General features: G+C 42.5%; 1 protein-coding gene and 1 non-coding gene across 2 annotated transcripts in view; one reads left to right on the top strand and one right to left on the bottom strand.

Moving 5' to 3' along the window:
• SLC22A23 (solute carrier family 22 member 23) overlaps positions 1–27,252 on the bottom strand; it is a 177,195-nt gene that overhangs the window by 99,071 nt on the left and 50,872 nt on the right. The gene's annotated exons all lie outside the window — the stretch shown is intronic.
• LOC123820820 lies at positions 8,634–8,736 on the top strand. Its single transcript, XR_006786025.1, has one exon. It is a non-coding gene; the product is annotated as a U6 spliceosomal RNA (small nuclear RNA).

Below are 27,252 nucleotides of genomic sequence, written 5' to 3'. Positions count from 1 at the left end.
GGTCTTTCCCAGAGATAGCTCTGTTTTTAACACAATTATGTCTGTCACTTAGTGTGCAATTTATATATTTTAAGAAAATACTTTTTTCCTTCCTAATATTCCTATGAAATGTTTAGCTCAGCTGGTAATTCCTCCTGTCTCCTTTCTTCTCAAGACAGATGGGGCCACTCCAGGCAGAGGGGAACTGATAAAACCACATGAACCCTTGTGACCCACCCTGCAGGTTCCCTAATTAAAAATAAAAGGACAAAAAATTATGACAAAAAAAGGACTATAACCCTAACATTTAAAAAATCACCACCACCTCCCTGTAATTTTCCTTCAACCTTATGGTTAAGGTAATATCCACCTCCCAAATGTTTTCCAAAAGTTCATGTGTAACTTGCTTTTTAGAAGTAATGGTACAAACTAAACCTATCTTTAGGTTCTCAATTAGAAGCCACATTTTTGAGAAACCCCAGACTAGTGCACACAAGTATGTCAACCTAAAGACTGCTGAAATGCTTCATACTTAAAATGTGTATTAAAATGTGTATGTGTTGAAACAATATTGCGTCAATATTAGAAATAGTTTTTAATATATCTTAAGCATAACTTTTTTCATGTGAAAATTTCCTTTATATATAGGTATACCTCCATATTCAAGAGCAAAAAGAAAAAAAGAAAAATCAGTACACTGTAACCACAACTAACATTTGTTGAGCATCATACTTTCTGTGGGGTAGAAAGACAAATTATAGGAAAATAGATCCAGTTTTATTAGAATTACTGTTATAGACTAGATTACAGTGCACACCACTGCCCTTCACTTTATGGAATATGGTATATGTTTCCTTTTTAAAAAATGCCTTGATTGGGTTTTTTTTCCTCCTAAATTCATAAAGAGAAATCCATCGATTAGCTAGGAATGTCAAAAAAACTTTTTTATAAAATTAAGTTTTGGGTGTGGGGGGGTGGCTTAAAGGGAAAATACATAATAAAACAACTTAAATGGCTAAACAAGTTTTGAAGAATCCTGAACTGGTCTGGGGGACACAGAGGGTGCATGCTGACTTCCAAGCACAGGTGGCCTTGGCTCTTGGTTCTGACTTTGCACGAAGCTTTCTCCATACACATGTGAAGAGTGGGCTCCTCCCAAGGGACCCCTAAGCTTGAGAGAGAAGTCTCCGCCTGGGTGTGGAGAGAGGACTGTAGCTTGTCAGAGCTGCTCTGGGTATCAACCGACTGTGCTGGTCCAAGGCTGCTGCAGCTGCAGCTGCAACCACAGGAAGCTCCTGGGGGCCCCACGCCACCTCCCTGTGCAGCCTGAGGTAGTAGGGCTCCCCGCTCTTCCCAGTGCCTCTCCCTGACAGTGGGCCCACATGCCCGATGGCTCAAACTCCAAGTTGAGCAAGTTCCCCCAGTGACCTTGAGTGTGCCTACACTTGCCTATCTTGTAAACATTTAATGCAGAGGAAATATCGATCCTGGTTTAGTTTTCATAATTTGATTGATCTCTCGAAACTAACCAGGCCTTCAAAGCCAGGCCATCATGGACTCATTTCTCCACACACCTGCTAAAGGGTCTCCTGGCAGCCAAAGCCCCTGCCATCCACACTAGGTCCTAGCGGCACAGCAGGCCTTTCAAGGGGCAGACAAGACGGAAACCAAATGTTCAATTTCCCAAAAACATCTTCTACCTGAGACTCATTTGCCAATTCAGCTGCTCCTGAAACAAAGCCTTGTTCCTAGAAAATCACTTTATTTTATTTACTCTCTAAGAGATATTGCGACACCAATATAAGTTTATGTGAAAAAGTGTCTTGAAGAGTCTGTAAGTGGTTTCTCTCTTCTTGAGCAAATGATCATTTTATTTTGCTGTTTATCCGATTCCATGGTACCAGCACAACTTTTTTTACTTTTTAAACTTAGGAGCAATACTAGAAATTCAATCTAGCAAACACCTATTGAGTGCCTACCAAGTGTGAGAGGTAAAAAGATGAACAAGGCACCCTCTGTCCTCAAAAGAACACATGTAGGAATGCCTAGAACTAGACCAGAAGCTGGCAAACTTTTCCTGTAAAAAGCCAAGTGGCAAATATTTAGCTGTTATGGGCCATGTGGCTTCTGCTGCAATGACTCGACTCAGCCACTGTAGTGCAAAAGCCACCAAGACTACCTATGACATCTGAGCAGGGCTGTGTTCCAACAAACCTTTACTGATGGACATTAAAACTTAAATTTCTTACGATTTTCACGTGTCACAAAATATTAACCTTCTTTTGATGTTTTACAACTCTTTAAGAAATGTAAAAACCACTCATAATACACATAAAAAAGGCAGCTGGCTGGGTTGGGCCAGGGCTGTAGCTTACAAACTCTTGGGTGAGACTCTCAGGTTTGGCCCTTACCAGCTCTGTGGGGGAAAGTACAGTAAGTTGCCCTGACTTCCTGAGCCTCACTTCCCTCATCTGTAAAATGGGGATGATAACCTCTGTCTTGTGTGTTCTAAGAATTAGATATCAAAACAGAGAAAACACTAAATGAATGTTAGCTGATCTCCTTCCTGGAGGGATGTTGTGTTTGATGACGATAATGACACTGATGATGACAATAAAAACTAACCTTCAACAGCATTTGTTTCCTGGTAGGCATTGTGTTGAGTGCTGCATACCTTTTACAGTATTTAATCTAATCTTTGATGCCATTGGTTTTAAGATGCACCATTACTGAATGTACCACAGGGGAAAAAAGCTGCCAGTTAGCCTCTGACATGGCCCTGACTGTAAGATATGTCCTGATTTCACAGATGTGAATGTGTGTGTGTGAGGGGTGCACTGTAGAACCAATGAAATTTACTATCTCCTTCCAGTCCACAAGTATCTTAAGACAGGTACCACCTAGGACCTACATAGACATTGTATTGTCCCTATTTTGAGGAACAGTTTCCTGTCTACATTCGAACAGCTAGAAGTGTCAGTGCTGGGATTTTTAACATGGGCAACCTGGTCCACAGTCTGAGCTCTGCCTTAAGGGCATGAGTTCCCGAAAGAAGGCGGTAACAGAAGTATGAAATGGCAAGGTCATGGAAGGCTGGCCATAATGAACTCCCTCCTCAGTCAGAGGAAACATAGCACACCAGTCAATAACGTCCCTCTGGTGTTTCAAAGTAGGATGCGTATGCAGTAAGAGGGAACAGGAATTTTACAGAATAAGGATGGCAAGATGCACTAACTTCTCAGCTTGCAGCTCCCTCTTAATAGCTGTCTAGGGAGTCCTGTTGGGTTCAGTGAAGGATGGGAGCAGATGCTAAAAGCACGTAATGAGAATGGGGCTGGACAGAAGGGGAAGGCCATGGAGAAGGTTCCTATCCTTGAGCTTTATTTCTTGTGGAGTGTGGAGTCCAAAGGCCAGAGACCACCCTCTGGCGCTGTCACCTGGGGAGCCATGGTCCTTTGGGGCTCCCGTCCTCTGTACAGACTCTGAGCTCTCGGCTGGGCCATTTGTATCAGAGAGCTGGAAACACGACACGGGAGTTACATGTGAGCCTTCGAATGCAGAAATTAAGAGAGATTTTAGGCTGAAACTCTCTTTCAAATTTTGATTTGTTTTTCTTCTCAAAATTTGGTCTCAAATCTCTTTCTCCAATTATTTTGTCACCAAATAATTATGGAGTGGTTAAATATGCTAAAAAGAATGGGATTTCTCTTTTTCTTATAAAACTCCAATTAGTCAAAAGCTGTTAAACATGCAGTCTCAGCCTGTGCCATTGTGCAGAAAGGTGCCAGCACAGCAGACCTGAGACTGCTCTTCCTGCAGAGGCCTCCTTGCAAGGCCGGCCCTGGCTGGCCTCCGGGAACCTGATTTCAGGAGTCGCCCCACTGTCCCCTAACTGACAAGTGTGGCTCTCCGTGCCTACACAGTTTGTGCAGGCCATGTGGTTTATGCTGAGCATCTGCTTTCCTCTGGAGAAGGCAAAGTTTGGTATGTGCTAGGCAGCTTCCAGTGAAAACCCAGGGCATTGGATCTCTAATGAGCTTCCCTGGGTGACACAGCATTTCACTCATGTTATCACAACTCACTGCTGGGGGGAATGAAGCACATCCTGTGAGACTCCACTGGGAAAGGGCTCTGGAAAACCTGGGCCTGGTTTCCTCCAGACTGTGGCCCATGTGCTTTTCCCCTTTGTGGACACTGCCCTGTGTCCTTTTGTGGTAACAAATCACAGCCAACTAGATGCTGAGGTGCTGAGTCCTGTGAGTCTTCCAGTGAATCATCAGTCCTGGGGGTGATCTTGGAGACTCCTGACACAGCCATCCTCAGCCAATTAATTTGAGGACACTGTCCTTCTGAAATGGTGCTGTGCCAGCACAGGAGAGCCTGGGGGAGAGATGAAGATGCTTGCGCTACTGATCCTGCCCTCTGTGGCAGAGGGCAGGCATCAGATTATCTATTGCTCCATTCAAAGGCTGCGATGCTCAGGGAGATGTTAACCTTGTGATCTCTGTCCTTCAGGAACTCAGTCAAGTATAGGAGACAACAGTGGAGGTGGTGGTGATGATGGTGGTGGCAATGGAGGCAATAACAACAAACATTTACTATGTGCCAGGTATTCTCATTTACTATGTACCTCTAACACTTACTATGTGCGAGGTATTCTCCTAGCACTTCTCATGTCAATATGTTTAATCCTCACAGCAACCCTGGTAGCTAGGCGATCTCATTATCTCCATCTTCACAGATGAAGAAGTTAAGCACAAAAAGGTTAAGTACTAGCCCAGTCCACATAGCTAGTTATTGGCAACATATCCCCTGGCTTCAGAATCCGACTTCTTAGCTGGTACACCATACCGTCTCTCTCTGGACATAGAGATAAATCCTAACTATTATAAATAGGCCCAATTTAACCTACATTTTAAAAAATATAGTATTGCCCTGGCTGGGTTTCTCAACTGGTCGGGGCTTCAATCTGTTCACCAAAAGGTTGTGGGTTCAATCCCTAGTCAGGGCATGTGTGGGAGGCAACCAATTGATGTTTCTCTTTTTTCTCTCCCCATCCCCTTTCTCCCTTCCTCTCTCTCTCAAATTAATAAGCATATCCTTAGGTAAGGATTTTTAAAAATTAAATAAAAAATATAGTATTTATTACATTCTACTGAAAATCAGAATTATTTTTGTGTATGTTTTAATGCCTGTGCTAGAGGCTAAGCTGAGTAGCTAGGTTCATGCCCTGGGCATCTCTGGGTCACCTCCATGGCACACTTTGCACATGGTAAGCAATCAGATGCAGATGGATGGAGGAGAAAAACCATCCAGGAGTGGGAGGTTGGCACAGTCTAAAATTGTGATTATAGGTCTCAGGGAACACGTGGCACTGAGAGGGATCTCAAAGGTAAGTTCCAAATAGGCATTCCACATGGCAGCAACAATGTACGTGGAGAGGTGGAGCCAACAATGACCATGGTAAGGTGAGAGGACCAAGAGAAGGAAGACTGGCTGGGATAAAGAGTGTACCTTGGTAAAAGTGGGTGAAATCTAACTATGATGAAATGAAAAGCAGGAGTTACAAGCAATGGGCAGCCAGTCAGCAAGAAAGTGACAGTGAAAAAAGTAACGATTTTGTAAGATTTATCTGGGGGCACAACAGAGAGACGGCTTGATGGTCCAGAGTCCTGGAACAGGGTGACAAGTTGAGAAATAGCTGCAAGAGTCTCAGCATGATGTCAGTCAACAGGATACATGGCCAGAGCCCACAACTGGAGGGGCTGCACACCTGAAACCTACATAATTTTGTTAACCAATGTTGTCCCAATAAATTCAATTTAAAAAAGAAATTGGCTGTTGTTTTATGTCAGTAAATTTAGAATAATTTGTTGCACAGCAATAATAGCTGGAACAATGAGTGCAACAGGAATGATAGGGTGTTCAACAATCCCACTTCTTCTTGAACATGAAGAAAGAAGACATTTACCAGCTCCTTTGCAGTTCATTTGGGTCCCATTCAACTGTTAGCCAATGGAATACAGAGGGAAGTATGCCACATTGAGGCCAGTCACCAAAATTCCTGTTCAATCATTTACATCTCTTCCCTTTCTGCAGTGACAGTGGAGGTCAGATGATAAAGATGGCAGATCAAAAGACTGGAAATTTCTGAATCACTGAGTCATCATTACCTGGTAGAGATCCACCCAGGAAAACTTTCCAGCATCAGACCAATGCAGGAATCAATGAGCTACTGAAATCTGGGGGTTGTGTTACAGAGGCTAGCATCTGTTACTCTGACTAATACACATAACAAATTCATTGTTTGTGTGACTACATTGTAATTACTAATACAAATTCATTGAGCACTTGTGATGTGCTATGCTAGAAAATTTGCTTAATGCTATATATGTGTTACCCCACTGAAACTGAGATTAACTACATTACTATGCAGGTATGTGTGTGTGTTTTCAATATTTTATAAATACAAACCCTAAGTTGAAAGAGGACTTAATATACTCAGGATCACGAAGATATTGCAAAAAGGGGAATTTCCTTAAAGATGGAAGGTTGTCTTCTAAGAGTTAAACTGGGAGAGGTTAGCCATCTATAAATGTGCTGTTGATATAAATTTTTGTTAAATAGGTGCTCTGAATTTATTCCTAAGCCACTAATTTTAGTAATAATAGAGTACATGACTTTATTTACATATTTTTTGTAAACAGACCACTATAGACTGGTTAAAATGTATTACACAGACATTTTTTAAGGGTTAAAAATAATTTTTGTTATAGTATCTTTCTATGTTTTATGACTTTAATTAAATTTCTGAATTCCGTTCCAGACATTGCAATATAAGATAGTATAAAACACATTTTAATCATTAAAAATTCAAATACATTCTTTATTTCACACAAAAAAATATGTTTAATAAAAAATCATCTCTACAGCTACAGAAAGTGAGATTTTAAATGACAGTAAGCTATAAAAAATGCAAACAAAAATTAAAAGTAAGCCCAAGAGAAAAGGACTTAGATGGTAGTTGCTTTATCCACTCATCTTCATCATTTAGCATTTTCAGTACTCCCAGCTTCAAAACAAACCACCCCCTTTCAAAATATTGCTTATACAACTGTGGTTGAGTCTGATTAATTCTGCATTTTGAAATAGAATATCAGCTACTGACCCTCAGCAAGCTAATTGCTCTTCCACATATTCAGCACAGTTAAGCATCTGATTAAACCATTCAATCACCATGGTGGGGGGCATTACTGCAAGCTTTCCTTGTTTTGGGGTCAACATGGGCCAGTGGGCTATTGCCAAGGCCATGACTGTGGGCCAAGATGGGAGCTGCAGGGATAAACTGCTCAGTCCTACCGCACAACCTATTTCCAGCAGATGTAATTTACTGCTCTTTATACAGAGTCTTTTTCCAGGGAGGGGACATAAAGCCTCTAATGTGTGTATCAGCATTGAATATACATGGCTGATATTAAGTATGACAGGATAAGCAATTCTGCAATTGGCCTCTTTCCAGTTAATTATCTTCCCTTGTACACACATACTAGGTTAGTACTGGCAAAGACCAATTTCTGGTTTAATGGGGCAGAAAGAAGAGATCCAGATAGAAATGTCTATCAACTGTCTTTCTATTCTTCTTGAAATATTCCCCTTAGAGGACAACACATGAATATTCTGTTGCCTTAAATTTGCCTTTTAAGCAGTTGGTAAACTAGGAATTTTAATAGTAGAAATAAGTTCGTTTAGTGCTATGTGTATTTCAGTATCATTTCTAGCAGGCATTAGGAAGCCTCTTCATCATTTCATCTTTGACTATTTTATAGCCATACATGTTTCTTTGGAAAAACACCTTGCATTTGGAGTACTAAAGGTCCTGCAGATTTTATTAAGCAATTGTGCCCGTAAGAGCAGAGCAGTAAATACTAATGATGGCTTCAGAATACAGATGTCTGTTGTGCAAAATTTCAGAGTGGCATTCACTAATGAGAAGGGGACACCCAGCTGCATCCTCCTCCCTCCCCATTTCACTGTACGATTTGAGCAATTCATTTAACCATTGCTGTCCTGTGGCTGAATGAAGCCAACACCAAGTCTTGGTGCAAAGTGAACCCTCCCAGTGCTCTCCTTTTAAGTCAACCTTCCTGAGCCAGGTTAGAACCCAGCCAGCCCTGCCACCTCCCACCACAGCTTCCACCTCTCTCTGCTTGTATCATGTAGCTCCCATTTCAGTCACCATGCATCTCCTTCACTATGGAATGTGCCTTCTCATATCTTCACCAATAATTACCTCCATCTTCCAGTCCACAGAAACACTCCCATCTTGCAAACTGAGGTCCTTCTTGCCTTCTCCTAAATTTCCAATTATAGCCACCCTGTACCAATCCCTAATTCATTCACCTATATTACAAATATTTTAGAGTCTGTTGAATACGGTACAGTGTATTTAGGTATATAGCTCAATGTACAAACGCTGGTTGGGTCATTTGGAAAAAAATCCAATGGGACATATCTTAACCTTGTAGGCTAGCTGGAGAGAGACGTGACACAGATCATAAGAAAGGCAAAAGTAAAGTCTGGCAGGGGTTCACTAGAGTGACACTGGCTCTGTAGCTTGGGGACATGGGATGATCTATAAAGACAAAGGGCCCTTTGTGACTGCCTGGGCAACACACGTGCTTAAATTGGACGGTATAGAGATTAGCAAGGCCGCTGTGCAGGGATGGCACACAAATTTGTGAAGTGTTCCATATTATTAGAAAAGGGGAAGAAAGGGCCTACTGAGTTGGTCCAATGAGAAACTGCAAGAATTTGGAAATGCAAATGGTGGACAGAGGAATAAGAGCATTTCAGGTGGAAGGAAGGGCTGGGTGTGGATATAGAGAGTCAAGGGGAAGGAACACAGGGAAGACAACAATGGGGAACACCATGGAAGAGCCCACCTGCTCAAGTCTTGCCTCCCCGATGCCTCCAACACTCTTGGTGCAACAGTGTGGAGACTGAGTGTGAGCAGCCTCCTCTGTCCAGTCTTTAAGGCAGGCCCTGCCTCTCCCAGCTTTAGAGCTAGTCACCAGTGCAGCCACACTGGAAGCAAGGGGTACGGCCCAGCTTTTCAATGTGAATGGCAGCGAGTGCCATTGGGCTGACTTCCAGGGTGATCTGTGCTGTGCTCTACAAAAGCCCCAAGAATAGTATTGGGAAAAGGAGGGGCAGTGGCCAGGAAACAAGTTAGGAGACTACTGACACATCTCAACGGGAGCTAATGGCTCCGAGGCAGTGACCGTGGCAAGTGGCATTTATGCTTCACCCTGGAAGACTCATCTCCTCCTTGAGCCCATCAAGTCCACTACAAGAACAGGACATACAAATTTTTCTCTGGCTGAGGAAACTACTGTTAAGCAACTCCTATGAGTGGTTCCACCCAACCCCAGACCAGGGACATGCGCATAAGGATGTTTCCTGAGGTGTGTGAAGGGTTGGGTGTCATCGTTACAGAACCTGTTTACATGGAAACTGGCAACAACAGCACATAGCTAACCTACTTGTGACTATATCCTACGTATCCTTAAGTCCTCCTTTAACATTCAGTATTCCCAGCAGCCCCAGAAACGGTCCTTCTTGCTCAGCTGACCTAGAATCCCTTGCCTCTCTTTCTGGCCCTCCATTTGTCAGATGGGTGTGCTGGGAGGCCAGAGGTCAACATGGCCAAAGTCCATCAAACATAGACACGGAGAACCTGGATGGTTCTCCCAATCCATGCATTAGAATCTACTCCTACAAGACTCAAGGAGAATTTAAACAAAGTTTTTGCACAGTGATTGTTGCTGTTATTACTACTCAGACAATAGGCATAAATTTCCTTTGAAAAGCAATCATTTTCTTCTTTTTGTATACTCCTGGACAACTGTGAGCTCCTTTTACTATATGAGGGGCATCAGACTGCTTGCTATTCAGGAGGTTTGAGTTCTAACTCTAGTTCAGACACCATCTGTCTGGCCTTTCCTATGTTTTGTACCTCTCCTAGCATCAGATTTGAACATGAAGGACGAGCTGGACTGTGGTCTAGGTGCTGAGCTGAAGCTGGATCAAAGCCTGACTTCATAGGACAGCCTGCTCTACTCTTCCTGCTGCCCTGCCAGGATTCTGCCTGTGTTCCCGTGATGGAAGTTTGAGTCTCTTACTGAGCTCTCTGGAGAGTCTCTCCTCCACCTGGCCCATCTCTGAGACCATGCCATATTGCTGAGTGTTGCCTGGAGCAGAAATTTAAAACATACTTCTCTTCTACCAAAGGGGCTTAGGTGTCTTCTCCCTCAAATATGCTTTCTTCTTGGCAAAAGTCTTACAATTTACTTTTGGGAAAGATTAGATTAGAAGCTCTTGGGAAAAACCCACCTCTTAAAGCATAATTAAAAAACTTAAAAAATCACCAAATACTCCCTGAGAAAGTTCAGGGTGTGCTTCTCATTGTCAAGGACGAAATTTTTATCTCATGCTATGGGTCACTGTCAATGAACTACAGAATACCATGTAGCAAGTCCAAGGTATTATACACTTTCAGGGCCTGGGGTGGGAGAGGGGAGGATAGACAGTATTTCCACTTGGTTTGGAAAATTTTAGCTTATGTAGAAGGGAAAAGCAAGCATGCCTTGTGGAGACTGGAATGCTGCCATTTTTTTCTTTCACCCAATATTAAATTTTCTCCCACTAACTTGCCCTGGTCCATATCACCTTGAACACAGTTGAAAACTTATTAAAGCCTTGGAGTCTGTGCTTAAGATAGAAACTTACACCATGCACACTGAAGTCACATAGCCAGGTGGGCTCGGATTAATGACAACTAGCCAAAAAGCCTCCCTTAGTTCCCAAAGAAGCATTTCAAAGGGTTCCTGCAGTTTTGTTCATTAGGGATGATGAATACTGTGCAGACCTTTCCCATAATGTCAGGGATTTTAGAGCAGGATCAATTTAAATCTTTGAAGCAAGAGCAAGTGTGTGTGTGTGTGTGTGTGTGTGTGTGCGCGCGCGCCTGCGTGCAAACAAAAGAGAAAAATCTAAAGAACATGATGATGGATAAGGGGGAGAAAGGGTAAAAGGTGCAAAAATCCTGAATAGTAACTGTTGAAGACACAGTTAATAGGAAACAGGCTTTGGGACAGCAGTGTGATATGTGAACAATATGCTAACACCACAGAGCCTATGGGGTGAGTGGTTTGCCCAAATTCAACAACTTAAGCAGGTTTTGGAAATGTTTAGACTAAGGTTGCCAATGCATAGGAATCAGTCTGGCAAATAGGAATGATATTTTTAAATACAATACCTACACTAAGCTATCCTGTAATATAGTTGGTTAAGATGTCAGTAAAAAAGTCTTCATACAAAAAACTACTTCAAACCATAATCATAAGGCATTGATAAGAAGACTACTCAAGGGACTAATTTATATGTATCAGTTAGTAGCATTTATATACATTTGAGTCCCCTAACAATGGCCTACCAATGAATCAAACATTTCTCAATATTATCATAAAATCAGCCACATTGATAGATTTATCAATAAGTACAATCAAATACATACAAAGTCCTATGGAACTGGACTCTATTTTTGGAACTCCTTATTTACTCTCCAGTAAAACTCTATACACCCAAAGCAATACTAACATTCTTTCATTCCAGTCCTAACTCATGTAGAGTCATTTTTAAAACTGGACAAACAATCTGCTTTTCAGGCAGATCACTGTTGTAGGTTTGTGGATTAGTCATGGGCTATGCTGCAGGAATGAACAACTCTTAGCAATTTCAGAGCTTTAAAACATCCAATTTATTTCTTGGTCAAACTACCTGCCCACTGAGGGTTGGCAGGTGGGCTCTTTTCATCATTGTCACTTGAGATGTAGGCTGAAAGAGCAGTCAGCTCCTGAATATTGCTGGTTGATGTCTTAGAAGCCTGTGTCTCTCACAGGTAATTAAATGTTCCAGACCATAAAAGACATGTCATTTCTACTCATAGTTCATTGGCCAGAACTAGGCACATGGACCTGCCCAACTGAAAAGAAATACTGGCAAAAGGCACCAATGACTTCCACACTTTGTTATGTGGATTTGAGTTTTTGTTGAGTTTTCAAAAATGCTTCAAATACACATCATACGTGACACAATTTCCTGGATGCTTTGTGTCCTTAGAGGAATAGCTGATATCTCTAGACCACTTTCTATGTCTCTGTCATTGGAGTCCTAAAACCACCACGGGGACTAACTAAAGTCCCACTGAGGCACCCCATCTTTGGTAGGGGGAAACAAAACCCTAACTTAGTAATGTCTACCTGGCCTTTGGCCACAGCACCTGTATCATGGTGGAGACTCAGCTCTCTACAATTTTATACCCTGATTTTTTTTTCTGGGAACTTTCATTATGGCAGTTTTTTTCTATTCTGCCACAGGTAGGGCATGATCAAGAGCAGAATGGGGCTGAGCCAGTCACCTCAGTGGTGAGGGGTTTTAGGACCACCCCCCAGTAACGATGTAATAGTAGCCAAATGTAAAGCATTGGTAGCAACACCATGTGGGGCAGGGTCATGGTGCAGAATGGGAACTCTCCAACCAGACAGACTGGTCTCAATCTTGGTTCTATCACTAGTCAAGCAAACCTGGCCAAATGACCCTCTGGTCAGAGGGGACAGTGACAGTACATTCCCTCTGGGCTCACTGTGAGGATGGAATGAGGAGCACAGAGCTCAGTAAGCATGGCTGTTTGTTCCTTCCTATTCTTTCTCTTATCCTCATCATCTTGACTTCCCTTCAGCCACACTTATTTCAAACTTATTTGCTCTCACAAGGAGCAAGTCACAGGATTCCTCCCAAGAATCCTGTGAAGAAGGCAGAAGTGTCCCTACTCAAATAATGAAAAGAGCAAGATGGCCTCAGGGTTCACATGTGTCCACCTGAGCCTGCGCTCTGGCACTGCAGTGCTCTGCTTGGTTTGCCGATGTCATGAGTACAGGGGCCACTTTCATGCAAGGAAATGGCTCAGTCAAGGTCTCCCCCCTTGTACTAGAACTTTTGAAGATGCTGTTCTGCTCAATTTGACAAATAAGAGACAATGTTTTCTCTATCAGAATATCCTCTGTGTGCTTGACAGAACAGAGGCACCAACTCTGAGTTCTTCACACATGGAGCCAGCCAGGCTCAAGCCTCAGATGCTAGAGATAGATGAGGGAAGAAAGGGTCTGGATGAACTGAGGTGACATGGATACCTGAACTGTTCTAGCTCAGATGTTACAGTATTTTTATTCATGGCTTTGCGACAGTCTATACGTATAACATGTTGACATTTAAGATGCACTTTGGTGCGAGTCTCATGCACTTTTCTACCTTTCCACCTTCACTTGAGCTGTATTATTTTGCCTATGGCCTTATGAGGTACCACAAGCCCACTCTTTGTCCTTGTCTTACTAGACTGGGATGGTCCCCTTGGAAGGCACAGGCACAATCAAGGCTTCCTCTCTCTGATCCAATAGCATCACTGTCTTCCCTTCCAACCAGAGCAGTTCTCTAGAGCAGAGGTTGGCAAACTATAGCCAGTGGACCAAATTCAACCTGATGCCTATTTCTGTAAGTAAAGCTTTATTGGAACCCATTTGTTTATGCATCATCTATGGCTGCTTTCATGCCACAATGTCAGAATGGAGTAATTATGAGAGAAACCAAATGGCCTGCAAAGCCCAAAATAATTACCAGCTGGCCCTTTCCAGAAAGTTTGCCGAGCCCTGGTCTGGAGCACTGTGGTGAGGGAAGGTGTAAGAAGGAAAGAGCTTTGGCCAAACAAGAATGATATGGCTGCTCACTCCCATTCACAGGTAGACCCTCAGGCCAAAGGGTACACATTTTATTTAACAAATATTTTCTTATGTGCCAGATACCTGGACATAAAAATGAGCAAGATAAACTCAATATCTGCCCTTTGGGAATTTATAATTGTGTGTTCGAATAAAAATGAGAGCATGAGGGAAAGGGAGGAAATAGAGGTATGTAAAAAGAATCAAGTACAGGCCAAATAATGGTGATGTATTCACACAGCAGTGAAATGAGTGAATTACAGCTATAAAGGTCAACACAGGTGCATTTCAGGAATAATGCTAAGTAAAAAGAAAATATAGAAGAACACATGCTATACAATTCAACTTACTAAAAGTTCAAAAACATGCAAAATTAAATGAATACTAACAGAGGAGGCAAAATTATAAAGAGAAGCAGGGGAAGGAGTCACACACAAGCCAGGCTCGTGGTTCCTGGGAGGACGGCAGTGAGAGGGGGGGTGGAAAGGGGCACCCGGGGACTTCAGATGTAATGACTGTGGTGTTCTTCCTCTAAAATTGGGTGGTTGGTGCACAAATGTGCATGATGCCAGAACCTTTATACCTGATATATTCTATTAGTATTTTTATATCTACTCAATATTTCATCAAACTGAGTTTTGCACGAAGAAGTGATATGAACAGGAGAGACTACCGAGGGCACAGAGGAGGGGCCACTCACTCAGAGGTGAGGGTCAGGAGAAAATCCCTAGGAAACATGGCATACGTCACTTGAGGACCTGACGAGCAAATTTCACCCCAAGAAGGTCATAGAAGAGTGTTCTAGCAAAGAAGAGCCTGTGCAAAAGGTGAGAGATCCAACAGATTATCAAGTTTTCAAAGAAGTGAAACCAGCAAGTGAGGTGGAGAGTAGGGAAAGCAGGGCTGGAGGGGTCCTCTGGGGCCACACAGGGAAGCCTGATAAGCCACAGTGAAAAATGTGTCCTTTGTTCCCAAAGTGCCATGAGCCCTTGGCAGATTTAAGCCATGGAATAAAGAGACATCTTCACAGTCACCTTTAAAAAAGATTCTTCCTGTTGTGGCAACTCCAGTTTATTCTGCTACCTGAAGTCCCATCAGCTTTCTGCCAGGTCAGAATAATGCCGGTGCCTGTAGTAAGTGGCAGTGACGTGCAGTGCCAGCCACTGCACAAACAAACGAAGTCAAGAAGCCAAAATGACAGCGTAACACAGCAGATGCTTGCTGACTATCGACTCCAGGGGCAAGCACACCAGAGTTTTGTGTAAATGATGTTTTTGTACATTGAATTAAATATTTGTATTAGTAGAGCTTACAATTGTAAGACATTCTATGGTGAATCTTCACAAAAGCTGATGCTCCCCTAAAATAAAGAATCTCCTACCACTTGTTGACTTGGTGGTAAAAGAATTTAATCTGTCAGACTCATTTAAAAAATTCTATATAAAATGCTTCTTAATTCTTTAAAATGTAGATGAATGAAAACTATGACTGTTATAAATAATTTTAAATAACATTAGTTTAATCAGTTAGAAAACATTTCTCTGGCAGCAAGAACAAATATATATCTATGTATCTATCTATATATATGCTATAAAGAAAATAAAACATAACAACAGCACTGCCTTCTGGTTTCCATCCAGTTCAAATTTATGCCTTAATTACTCAATAATTACCATATTTTTGCCTCCTGTTACTTCTATTTAAATAATGTCAACATATGCTTTTATTTATTAATGTTTGCACTAAGTTCTACCAGATCTTCAAAGATGGTCTCCAAGGAATATAGTAAAAGTCCTTCAAACTATATAATCCAGCAACTCCATTTCAAAATACATACCTAAAAGAATTGAAAGCAGGGTCCCACGCAGATACCTGCACAGCCAAGTTCATAGTAGCATTACTCACAATAGCCAAAAGGTGGACACAACCTGAGTGTCTAGCAACTGACGAAGGGATAAACGAACTGTGGTGTGTGCACACACTGCACTATGACTCAGTCTTCAAAAAGAAAGCACTTCTGACATAGGCTACAACATGGGTGAACCCTGAACACATTATGCTATATGAAATAAGGCAGACTCAAAACAACAAACACTAGATGATTCCACTTATACAAGGTACTTGTATAAAAGCAGAATGGTGGTTGCCAGGGACCGGGCGTAGGGGTGTGAAAGTGAGTGTTTAATAGGTACAGAGTTTCAGTTTTGCAAGATGAAAAACTGAGATGGATGGTGGTGATGGTTACACAACAATGTGAATGTACTTAGTTCCCCAGTTTCTCAAACTGCACACTTAAAAATACCTAAAGTGGTAAATTTCGTATTATGTATATCTGACCACAATAAAACAAAAATTTCCAAACCATGGATGTCTGAATTGAACCACACAACTGTAGACCAGACCTACAGTTCTGGACTGCAGTCTGGAATTCTGCACTGTTGGACCTAATCGTCCTAGTTTCTGAAAAGGGTGTGTGTGGGCTTCTTGCAGAATTCCTCTGAGGTCTCAGCAAGTCACAGCAAGTGCTTGACCAGGGGTCAGGACATCCCCATCCACCTACTTATGGTACCCAACACACATGCCTGAGCTGGCCCGTATGAAACAACAAAAACCTCTGTCCTCAAAATGAAACATTCCTCAGAGAACACTTTGTTGCTAGGAGAGATGCATTACAGCTGGGATGCAGAGCTGGGATGTTGTGAGAATGAATTTGTCACTTAATATTCTTTAGCTTATCTCTAAAGACATACTCAGAATAATGCATTAGGCTGCCGAGGTACTGCAACAAGTGCCCAGCTCTGAATTCAGGCAAGATGCCGCCAAATTAAATGCATCGCACTGTGAATAATGCAGCTCTCAAATTCCGCATTAAACAGTAGGCCCCGCTGGACACAAAGAAAAGATTTTAACAGGCTTAAAGAAAAAAAAAACACGTTTCCACACTCCTCCTCAGTCTTTAATTACCTGGCCTTATGGGTTTATTAAATGACCCAGCTTTACATTAGCTAGAAACTCGACATGGATACCACCGAGACCCTGAGAGAACACCTCTGGGAGTCTAGAGCTGGACTGCAGAAAGTGAGAAAGAGAGGCAGAAAGGGGTGCTGGTGGCAGAGGCAGCAAGCAGGCGCTGCAGGGAGGCAGATAAACCTCAGAGCTGAAGAGAGAAGAAAAGAGAAAAACTCTCTTGTTCCACAGAAACCACAAAGCCAACATCTATGAACTCTGTAAGTAGGCACTAATATCTTGTTTCTCCCTGTTCCTTCTCAAAAAGTGTGCTTGTTTGGAAGGTCGGGGGAAGGCCCCTCGCTGGAAATAAAGCAGCCATGGAGACTCACAGTTCTAAGACAGCCTTGTTCTTAGTGCCACATAGGAGACTGGCACTGCTGGGTGACAGCCATCCCTGTGGGTGGGGGCTCTGAAGGCCCTTGTTCCTCAGCAGTCATGACAAGCACTGTTGGAGACAGCCCCAAGGCTCAGAGTGGGCTTTGGAGGCCGACCCTTTTGTTCTACAGATGAAGGAAGTGAGTCTATATGTTCCAGTCATCCCACTTCTGGATATATTTCCAAAAAAAATCAGAGGCAGGGTGTTAAAGAGGTATCTGTACAAAAGAGGTAGTTATACACGCCCACGTTCACAGCAGCGTTATTCACAATAGCCAGAAGGTGGGAGCAACCCAGGTGTCCATGGCCAGATAAATGGATAAACAAAATGTGGCATATACACATAATGGAATATTACTCAGGCTTAGAAAGGAAATTCTGACACATGCTACATGAATGAGTCTTGAAGACATTATGCTCAGTGAAATAAGCCAGTCTACAAAAGGACAAGTAGTCTGCAATTCCACTCACACGAGGTGCCTGGAGTAGTGACCCTCGCAGAGGCAGAGAGTAGAATGGCTGTTGTGGGGCTGGGGGCGGGGCTGGGGTGGCTGTCCTGTGCATTTAATTAGCACCAAGTTTCAGCAGGAGAGAGATGGTGGTGATGGGTGCACGACAATGTGAATATATTTAACACAATTAAATTATACACTTAAAATGGTTAAGATGATAAGTTATATACACACACACCCACACACACATATATATATATATTACCACAGTTAAAAACTTTAAGAGTATACAGAGAATTAAGCTAGTGAATTCTAGTGAACCATCAGGGAAGGCCTCTCTGAAGACAGAAGTGGGGAGGAGGGTGGGATACAAGTCTAGACAGAGCTCTCTGGCATCGTTCATTGCTGCTACTCTCTGACTGCACCACATCTCTACCTTTTCAGGCTGTTCCTGCAATCACCTCAGGAAGGCCTAAGCTCCTCAGGGTGATGCAGTAAATGCCTGGCTATCTGGCCTGGGGCCTGTGCAGAAGAGAGTACAGAGAAAAGGTTATTCTTCGTGGGTGAAAGCAACAGAATCAACCCACGTAAACCAGGCATAAGGGGATGACAGGTTTCTGATACTTGCATTTCACATTGTTGCCAACTGCTGGAATCCCATCAGCTTAACGCCATATATGCCAGTGCTGGAACCAGTGTCAAAGATTTGTTCCCACTGTTTGCCTTTTTTCCTAACTTTGCAAACTTGATGTCACTTGTCCTCAAAAAATAATACTCAGACAGTCAAAGGGTGGGCTAATATATGAAAGTGAGGGAGTTCTGCCTTTCCAAAAAGGCCCAGTTTGGAATGAAATGAACAGACTGCTTTTGGCATGGCATTACTGGGCCAGTCGCCAACATCTGTCTGTTAGTGCATCTGGAAGAGCTAGCAGCTATGTGCCACAGTCAGGCATGAGGGAATGTGGCTTTCTTTACAACCTCTTGATCTAACCAAAACCTCATATCCAATGCCAGTGAAGGAAGAAAAATGTATGATCGCCTAGAAAAACTTACATTCAGCTATCTCAAGTAATTGGACTCAAATTACACAAAACACTAACACAATTTTTAAAGATCTCCCTCCATGAGAATGCAGAGAGATCTAAGCACACCCTGTGTCCCACATAAGCCCCACTCCCTCTTTCCTCCATGTCCAAAACCCAGTCTAGTACTAGAGCGATTCTATGTGTGCAGCCCAAGAATTCTGCTCATGTCGGCAAGAGCCTTAGTCCATAGGCTTTCCCATAATAAGTCCTAAGAGCACCCAATAAACCTTAGTGGTCCTGGGGGCCCAGAGTTCTGGGGTACACTTAGTGCTCATGTAGGCTTAAATATCTTCTAAGGAATAACTAGGCTGAGATGTGTCCCCTGTGGTCACTTGGGCTCTATTTTACTACCAATCTGTCTCATATGGCAAGGGCTAGGTAAAAATTGGGGAGCTGGCATCTACCCCACACTGGACATTTAGCATTCTTGAGGCTGGTATGCACAACTGAACCCTAAGTGAGGATACAGAGTAATTAGAACTCGGCTTTTTCTCGTTTCTAAACATTAGTTTCCGATCCTGTAGGCTGGACAGAATTAGAGCCAAGGACTTAACACTGAAGCTGGAGTCCTGCCTGAAAGCCCTACACACCATATCAATTACCCAGAATTTTAGTTGATGCTGGCTCCATTCTGTAAATAAGTTTGGTGAACTGCATACATGGAATGTAGAGAAATAACACCCTGACTCTTTACAATGATGAAAATTTTCTTAAACTTACCCACCCCCCCGACAAGATTTACCCTCACCTTTTAGTGATGGTTACCCATTCCTCGAAAGTTCTTATTGTACATCCACCTTGGGCAGGGCCTCTGCTACACACAAAGGACAGAGGAGCAGCTCCATACCCTCTCATGGGAATACTCCGAAGATAAAAGCCAACTCGTGGAGAGTTGACTAATAATAGTAAGGTTGGAAAAGGAAGATGGTGACCCCATGTTATCATTCATTATTGACCATGCCCCATTTTGTGCTCATTAAAACATTATTTGCATACAAATGCCCTCACCAAGTTACTAAGACCTTATTCTGACTGACATCAATTTACTAATCAATAGCTGTATGATACAGACGAGCAATCAGTTTTGAATCCAAACAATTTTTTGGCATCCAGTTCAAATACGTCCAGTTCAAAAGGCTTTCATGAGAAATTCTGGCAAATTATCTCTACTATTTACTACCACCTATGTGACCAGTGTCCTTTCTCCTCATGTTTAATATGTGAGAATTGGACTAAGAGAACTCTAGTTTATCCAGCTTTAATATTTTACAATCACACACATACGCTTATTCTGTAACATTGCTGCACAGATTTTCAACATGTTCCATGAATTCATTCATCTGCCCATCCATCTATCCACCCATCCAGCTCATAAGTAGATATTCTGTCCAGGTATATATCTAGTCCAGATATTGAAGATACAGTAGAGAACAAGAATGATAAAGTCCTGCTTTTGTGGAGTTCACTCTAGAGCAGTTGGGAGGTATGAATGGAGAGGCAAATAATTACATGTATTTTCAGGGAGTGATAGATGCTTGAAAACAGATGACTCTAAAGGAATTATTTCGGTGATGAGTATATGGGTAGTCTGAGAAAGCTCTACTGATATTACATGAGCAGAATCATAGTGACAAGACATGGCCACGCCTACAAAGTCAGAGACAGAGCATTTGGGGCAGAAGGAAAAACTAGTATAAATGACCTAAAGAAAAAGTAAGAACTTGACATGTAGAGAACCAAAGAGAGTCAATTTGGCTACAATAGTGTACTACATCAGATGGCGTAGGACCTCATGGGCCATGGTGTGGAGTTTGGATTGCACAGTGAAAGCCAACGGAGGGTGTGGCAAAGGCCACCAGTTATCCTGCAAAATCCATTCTGCCCTTCTTATAACTATACAAAATAAGACATTTTCCAGCCACCCTTGCAGTTGAATGTAGACAGGTTACTGAATTCTGGTGAATGAAATAAAGAAGTGGTACCAATGGCCCTGGCAGGTGTGGCTCAGTGGGTTGGGTGTCATTCCACAAACTGAAAGGTCACCAGTTTGATTCCCAGTGGGGGCACATGCCTGGGTTGCTGGCCAGGTCCCTGGTTGGCGGTGACTGATGTTTCCCTTGCACACCAGTGTTTCTCTTCCTCTCTTTCTCCCTTCCTTCCCCTCTCTTTAAAAATAAATAAATAAAAAATAAAAGAAGAAGTGGTACCTATGGCTTCTAAGAAGCAACCATAATGGGAAAGTTGTCCCTGCTTCCTCTTTTCCACCTCTCTGTGGCTGGAATACGAACACAATGGCAGGACTGGCATGTCAGAAAGGGTCTCAGTCCCCAGTGTCATGAGACATAATGTCTACTTTGTTTAGGTCTCTGTCATTTTGGTTCTCAGCCTTTCACAGTGCTAACTAATACAGAGGGTTTGAAGCACGTGAGTATAAGGTCAGATTCATGTCTGTATAAATATCACCCTGGTGGTAAGTGAATAATTAGTTGTAGAGGTCTGAGTGGGAAGCAAGAAGATCCATCAGGAAGTGTCATGATTATCCATGCAAGGAGCAAGGTGGCTTTGTCTCAGAAGGCTGCAGTGGACACGAACAGAAATTGAGGGATTCAGGGTATAATTCAGAGAAAGGGCTGAGAAGACTTGCTGATCAAGAGAAAGAGAGAGAAGAATAAAGGGTGACTCAAACACTTTTGGCTTGAGTAATTATATAAATGGTGGGTCTATTTATTAAGATTGGAAAGACTGGAGGGAGGGTTCTCTTTGGTCACACTGACTTTGAAAGATCTGCTGGACATCTAAGTAAAACCTCGATGAGGCAGCTGGATACATGAGCTGGACCTTGGTGGGAATGTCAGAGGTGGTGACATAGGTCATATGGAGATGATTTATTGCCACATCCACATGTCCAGGACAGCTGACTGAGAAAAGCAGCCACCAGCTACTTGTGGTTACTTAAGTTTAGTTAAAATTAACTAAAATTACAGATGCAGTCCCTCAGTCACACTGGCCTCATCTCAAGTGCCTGGCAGTCACATGTGACTAGGGCTAGAGCACTGTGCAGGCATTCATTTCCTTCACTGCAGCAGGTTCTCGTGGAGAGCTTAGGTCGAAACCTGCTTGGAAATAGTTTATTATGATTGATTCGCCTGGTCTCATAAGGTATGTGTGAGAGAGAATAGAAGGGGAAAAAACATGCATTTCCTCATTTGGTTTCATTTTTTCATTTGTAACTGAAGACATGTATCCACCATCGTTCGTGCTCTTTTGTCCAAATTCTTCAGGTTCATGTTTATAAACTGTTTGTAATAATTTTCAATTTGAAGAAATCAGAGATCTGCATAAATTTTTAGAAGGTAATTATCCTAAGGTTTTCAACTGATCTCTCATTCCAACTTGCCTTACCATCCCTCTAAAAAAAGATGGAAACCAAAGTGATTCTTCACTCTGCTGAAGGCAGCAGAGCCCCTCCCTCTCTCCCCAAGGCCCACAGACATCAGACCAGCAGTGATGGAACGGAACTGCCAACTGTGCAAACATTCGCTTCTTTACTGTCTGTCACAAGGTAGAAAGGAAAAATGCCAAAAAGGAGAGGTTGGAAAAACAGCAAAAGAGCAATTATTCCCTGAAGAGAACATGAAATAAGACCCTACAATGACCCCACAAAGGAAATGGAAAATACAATCCAACCACGGGTCAGAGAACACCGCTGTTTTCGGGTAATGATTACAAAGGAAATAACAGGATTTGGGCACTGAGATATCCCAGGACTTCAGTTTGGGACTCCCTGGGTGGTGCATTCTGTAATCCAATTACACCCTTTGAAAGAACAAGATTCGTGTCACCTAGAGTAACCTGATTCTCCGGACAACTCTAAGCTCACAGGAAACTTCTGAGAATAACTCTTCCCCCGTGCTTGGCAGGATGAATTACATCAGACTCAAGAAGCCCACATGAAATGAGGAAGCTGAAAGACGATCACAGTGAAGACCATCTTTTTAGTGAAAAAAGTGCCAAGAAGCAGAGTGATTTGGGAAATTTCATTTCATTTATGGGAAATACAGATATGGATTCTCGGTTCTCCATCTACTTTTTTCCAGGGATGTCTTCTTCATCAATGGAAATTATCACTTCAACTTGTTAAATGGCACAAACTGTTATTGCTTCACGGCAGCCTAAGTGGCAGGAAGGGCACAATGCCCAGAGTTATCTCCCCCAAACAGAGGACACTACTTTCTCAAAAAGCCAGTGCTAGCTCTCTACTGCCTACTGAACAAAGCCCAAATACCTTATCTGGCACACATGTCCCTCCATTGGCCTGAGCCCTTGGGGAAAACCTTCCCAGCCCCGTCTCTGTTGCATCTTTGCACAGCCCCCATGTGGTGACTATCTGTGGAGAGGTTACATCTGCGCTAGCTGGGCTCCTTGGGGAGAGGGGCTGAGAAATCTTGGGAAAGTACCTTGACCTCAGGTTGTTGGAGGACAAGGCCAGAGGGCCAGAGTGGAAGCTGAACCATGGAAGGCAGAGGGGAGCAGGGAGCACACCTAAGTCTAGGGATCAACCAGTGGTGTGGTGGGCACTGAGGAGAGCTGGAATGAGGACAGGGACAGGGGATCACCAGGGAGCGGGGCTAGAGACTATGGCCATCTGTGGGTACATTCCTTCTTGGCAATCTACAAGAGTTTTCAAATTTTATGTTCTTGTATCAATGAAAATCTTAGTCTACATTAACATAAGTATGACCTAGATTGTCTGGATAAGCAGCTATAACCTAGTGTGGACCTAGATTTCTGAGCTCATGTTGCATCCAGATTTACCCTTGCAAAGACCAAATGGCACCATGAGGGGCTGCATAAATGCAGGTTTAACAGTGGTGTGAATAAAGTAGCAGGAGAACTGAGTCACCACATTGCACAGCAGCTGAGCCTGGTGTCAGGCTGAGCATACAAGCGCTGTGCATGTGGTCTCTGAAAAGACCAACTTCATCAGCAGAGGAGCATTAGGAAACAAGCAATAATGTCAGTTTCTAGTCTCATTTCCAGTCATAATGGATTAAATACCCCTTTAATTAATATTTTAATCATGCCACAAATCAAGCTTTATCTTCCAGAGAAGCTGGCAGGTTAGCAGAGCTGTCAAGAGGCACCCCATAAATGTGAGTGATTGCAGCATGCTCATGAGCAGTGCTAAAATATGAAGTTTCAGTATCCCATGCTGGCAAAGCCTTAAAATTGTTAATTCTACCTTCGACAGAAAAATTATGTGAAACAAGGCATTGTGTACACTGGAATTTTTCAAGTCCAAATGCCACAATAGATTAAATATGAAATTGAATGTGTAGCTATGCCTTCCTGCTATTTAACCCCAAAAGGGTGAATGGGTGATTCTGTTTCAGGAAAAGACCATCATCCATCATATCTATGTACCACTATTAATTTGGTTGTAGTAGTTTAGATGGAATATTGTTAACATTTTGGTCGTACAGTTATTTAGAAGAACTAATGCAAACTCCTTATGAGATGTTTGTACACATTTAAATAATATTGTAATAACATATTACAATATGTTATTTTGGCCAACTCAAAAAGTCCATTTAGTTTTTTCCATAAAATAAAAGATGTGTTTTTTATTTACACCAATAACTTTATTGATTTGGATATTTTGAGTATGTCAGCTATCTTTTGCTATAGGCTTCTAGTGGGTAGAGGCCAGGGGTGCTGCTAAACATCTTCCAATGCACAAGACAGCCCATAGCAAAGAATTATTTCGTCAAAATGTCAACAATTACAAGAAACTTCGCAAACCACTTTTGCTATATTTCATCTGTCGCAGCACCTTCTCCACACACTGCAGAAATCTTTTTTTTTGTGATTCAGATGTGTTTTTACCTTTCTTGAAATAATAAAGCATAATACGCCAAAAAATGTTGCATATCTTTTCCCAAGTTCAATATTAAAATGGCTGCACAAAAATTCACCAATCTTGATGATTTTTTAAAATGCACTCTGATGTGACAGCTGTCATAATATAATCTAAAAAAATTGTTTCAAATCAAGTTAAAGACAACTAAACACCACGAGAGCCACTGTACAGAGAAAACTAAAAAACTTTTTGACCAACCCAATATTTTAAGTCAAAGAAGAAGAGGGCTGTTAGAGTAACTCAGAAGCTAACAAACAAAGGCACTGGAGCCAGAGATCTGGGATCCAGTTCTGGCTCCTCTCTCTCTCTCTTCATATGTGACCTTGGGCAGGTTACCTCACCCACACCTCAGGTTTCCGTTTGACAAGGGTACAACTATCCATGTCATGGGATTCTGGGGTGGATTAAATGAAATATTTATATTGCACTCAGCACAGCATCAAGCTATACTGTGAAGGTCTAACAAATGTTAGCCCTTGCTTAAAGGCCCTGCTAGTGAAGTAGATAAGCCCAGAGATTAGGGGTCTCAGTTTCTTTATCTGTAAGATGGGGCTATTAGTGGGATCTACTTTATATAGTATGAAATTTTAAAAATACATGTGTATGAATGAATAACGTAGCACAGCACAATGCCACATCCATGCTGTGTACACACTGGAGTGCACAGAAAGGGTCTCAGCACAAGGTTCACCTCAGCTGTTCTCAGTCCAACCCTGCACAGCAGGGGTGCCTCTGATTCTTTCCAAAAGGAAGGAAGTTAGTCTGTCTGTCTTTATCTGTCTACCTATCTATCTATCTATCTCAGTGGTATAATGGGATAGTAAATAAAATCACACTTCGAGCACTGAGCACAGATAAACAGCAAATGACCAGGGATAAAGGGACAGGGGGCCTCCCTGCAAGCACCTCCCATGTAGTAAGTAAGGACAGATACAGGCCCCCAACACAAAGAAGTCAAGAATATTTATCAACATGGATATATTATATTTATCCACATATTCTTTTCCACCTCAGGAGCCCCTTGTTCTGTAATTTGAGCCCAAGGCCTTACACAGCAATTCCAGTTTGATGAATTAAATAGATATCAGGGAAGAAACAGTCATTAATTCCAAGTCACAATGGAACTAATAAAAGTTCCCTCTTCAGTAAAACTGACATGGCTAGAGAGCTAGGCTTGAACTAAATGGTCCTTAATTCTTCTCCTGCCAATAGTTTGGAAGGAGTTTTGAGCCCTTTCCCAGAATTGACGTAAAGTAAATATCAAGCAGAGATTCTTGCAAAAGGCACAGGTTGGAAGGGACACAGAACCTTTCACCTTTCAAAAAAAGACTGGGTAAAAGCAAATCAGGCTGGACACAAGGTACCCCTTTTCCTCTCCCCCTCCCCCTGCCACAGAGTGGGAAATGAAAGGAAGACAACAGCTCTCAGAGTCCCATAATTTTCAGGTCTGTATTCAATGCACAAAGCTCAGAGGGAACACCATACCTCGGTCTCTGAGCTGTCCTACTTGGTCACTGGGGAATGCCACCCAGAAAGCAGAGCGTCCTGACACAGTATAACCTTTTCCTGGCTCCTCAGACTCTCCAGGCTGCTTCCCATCAGGGTAGAGGTCATAGCATTAAAGATACCCAGAAGGTCTGCGAGTCCAACTTCACAGAAAATCACCAGAAAGGCACCCAGAGTCTGGGCCATTGGGATCTGCAAACATGGCAAAGGGAGGGTCTGCCCTCAGCCATGGGGTGTGGTAGACTCCAGGGAGAAGGGATGGATGGGTCCTACAACCCAGAAAGAGCCTACGTAACAGGACATCCCCGCTCAGCCTTGGTGCACATGGATCATAAAGACTAGATTCTGGGTTGGGAAGCCTCATTCACACACAGGGAGTGCGTCTTCAGAGCGGACAGCAAAACGAACAAATCCTTTCTAGTTCTCACATGCTCTTGGACCAGCCATTGGGAGGTGGCTCCTGAACAGCTTTTCCTCCAGAAGAGTCATTTGGAAATACAACAGAAAACAAAGCCCTGTGCTATTTCAAGAAACATACCTCCTCAGACAGTTACTCACAACTATGCTGAGAGCATATATTTCACACAAATTACATCCCAAATAGAAACTGCCATCACCCCAGCAGGAAGGTGGGCAAATAAAACTTCATGGCAGAACCCAGCCAGCAATAGGACCAGAGCAGGCCGACAGCTGCATGAAGGGACAGAAAGCAAGTTCCATTAATGTTTAGGAGTATAGAGAAAATAGGCATGTTTAATAAAGCAGAATTGATAATATAGGGAAGAGAAAAGGGGAGCTTTTTTGAATGTATGTAAGATGAATTTTGAAAATGGCTACCAGTATTCTATTTCTTTAGTATCTTTTCTCAGCAATTAACAGAGTATTCTGGGTATGAATGGATACTTAGGTGTTGATGCCTAACAGAAGAGCCAAGGTCCCTATGTATGATTTGTCCAGGAGAACTTTTCCATGAGTTTCTTACCTTTGCCCAGCCCTGACACGGTTAGGACTTCAACTGTAGTCTATGGAGCTCTGAATGGATGTCACAGGAGAGGTAATTTACTAAGCTGGCCACTGGAGAAACCATCCTAAAG

Source organism: Phyllostomus hastatus, unplaced genomic scaffold, assembly GCF_019186645.2.
Source record: "Phyllostomus hastatus isolate PE091 unplaced genomic scaffold, TTU_PhHast_1.1 phas_contig_37, whole genome shotgun sequence".
Taxonomy (NCBI): Eukaryota; Metazoa; Chordata; class Mammalia; order Chiroptera; family Phyllostomidae; genus Phyllostomus; species Phyllostomus hastatus.
This window is presented reverse-complemented; position numbering and strand designations above follow the sequence as displayed.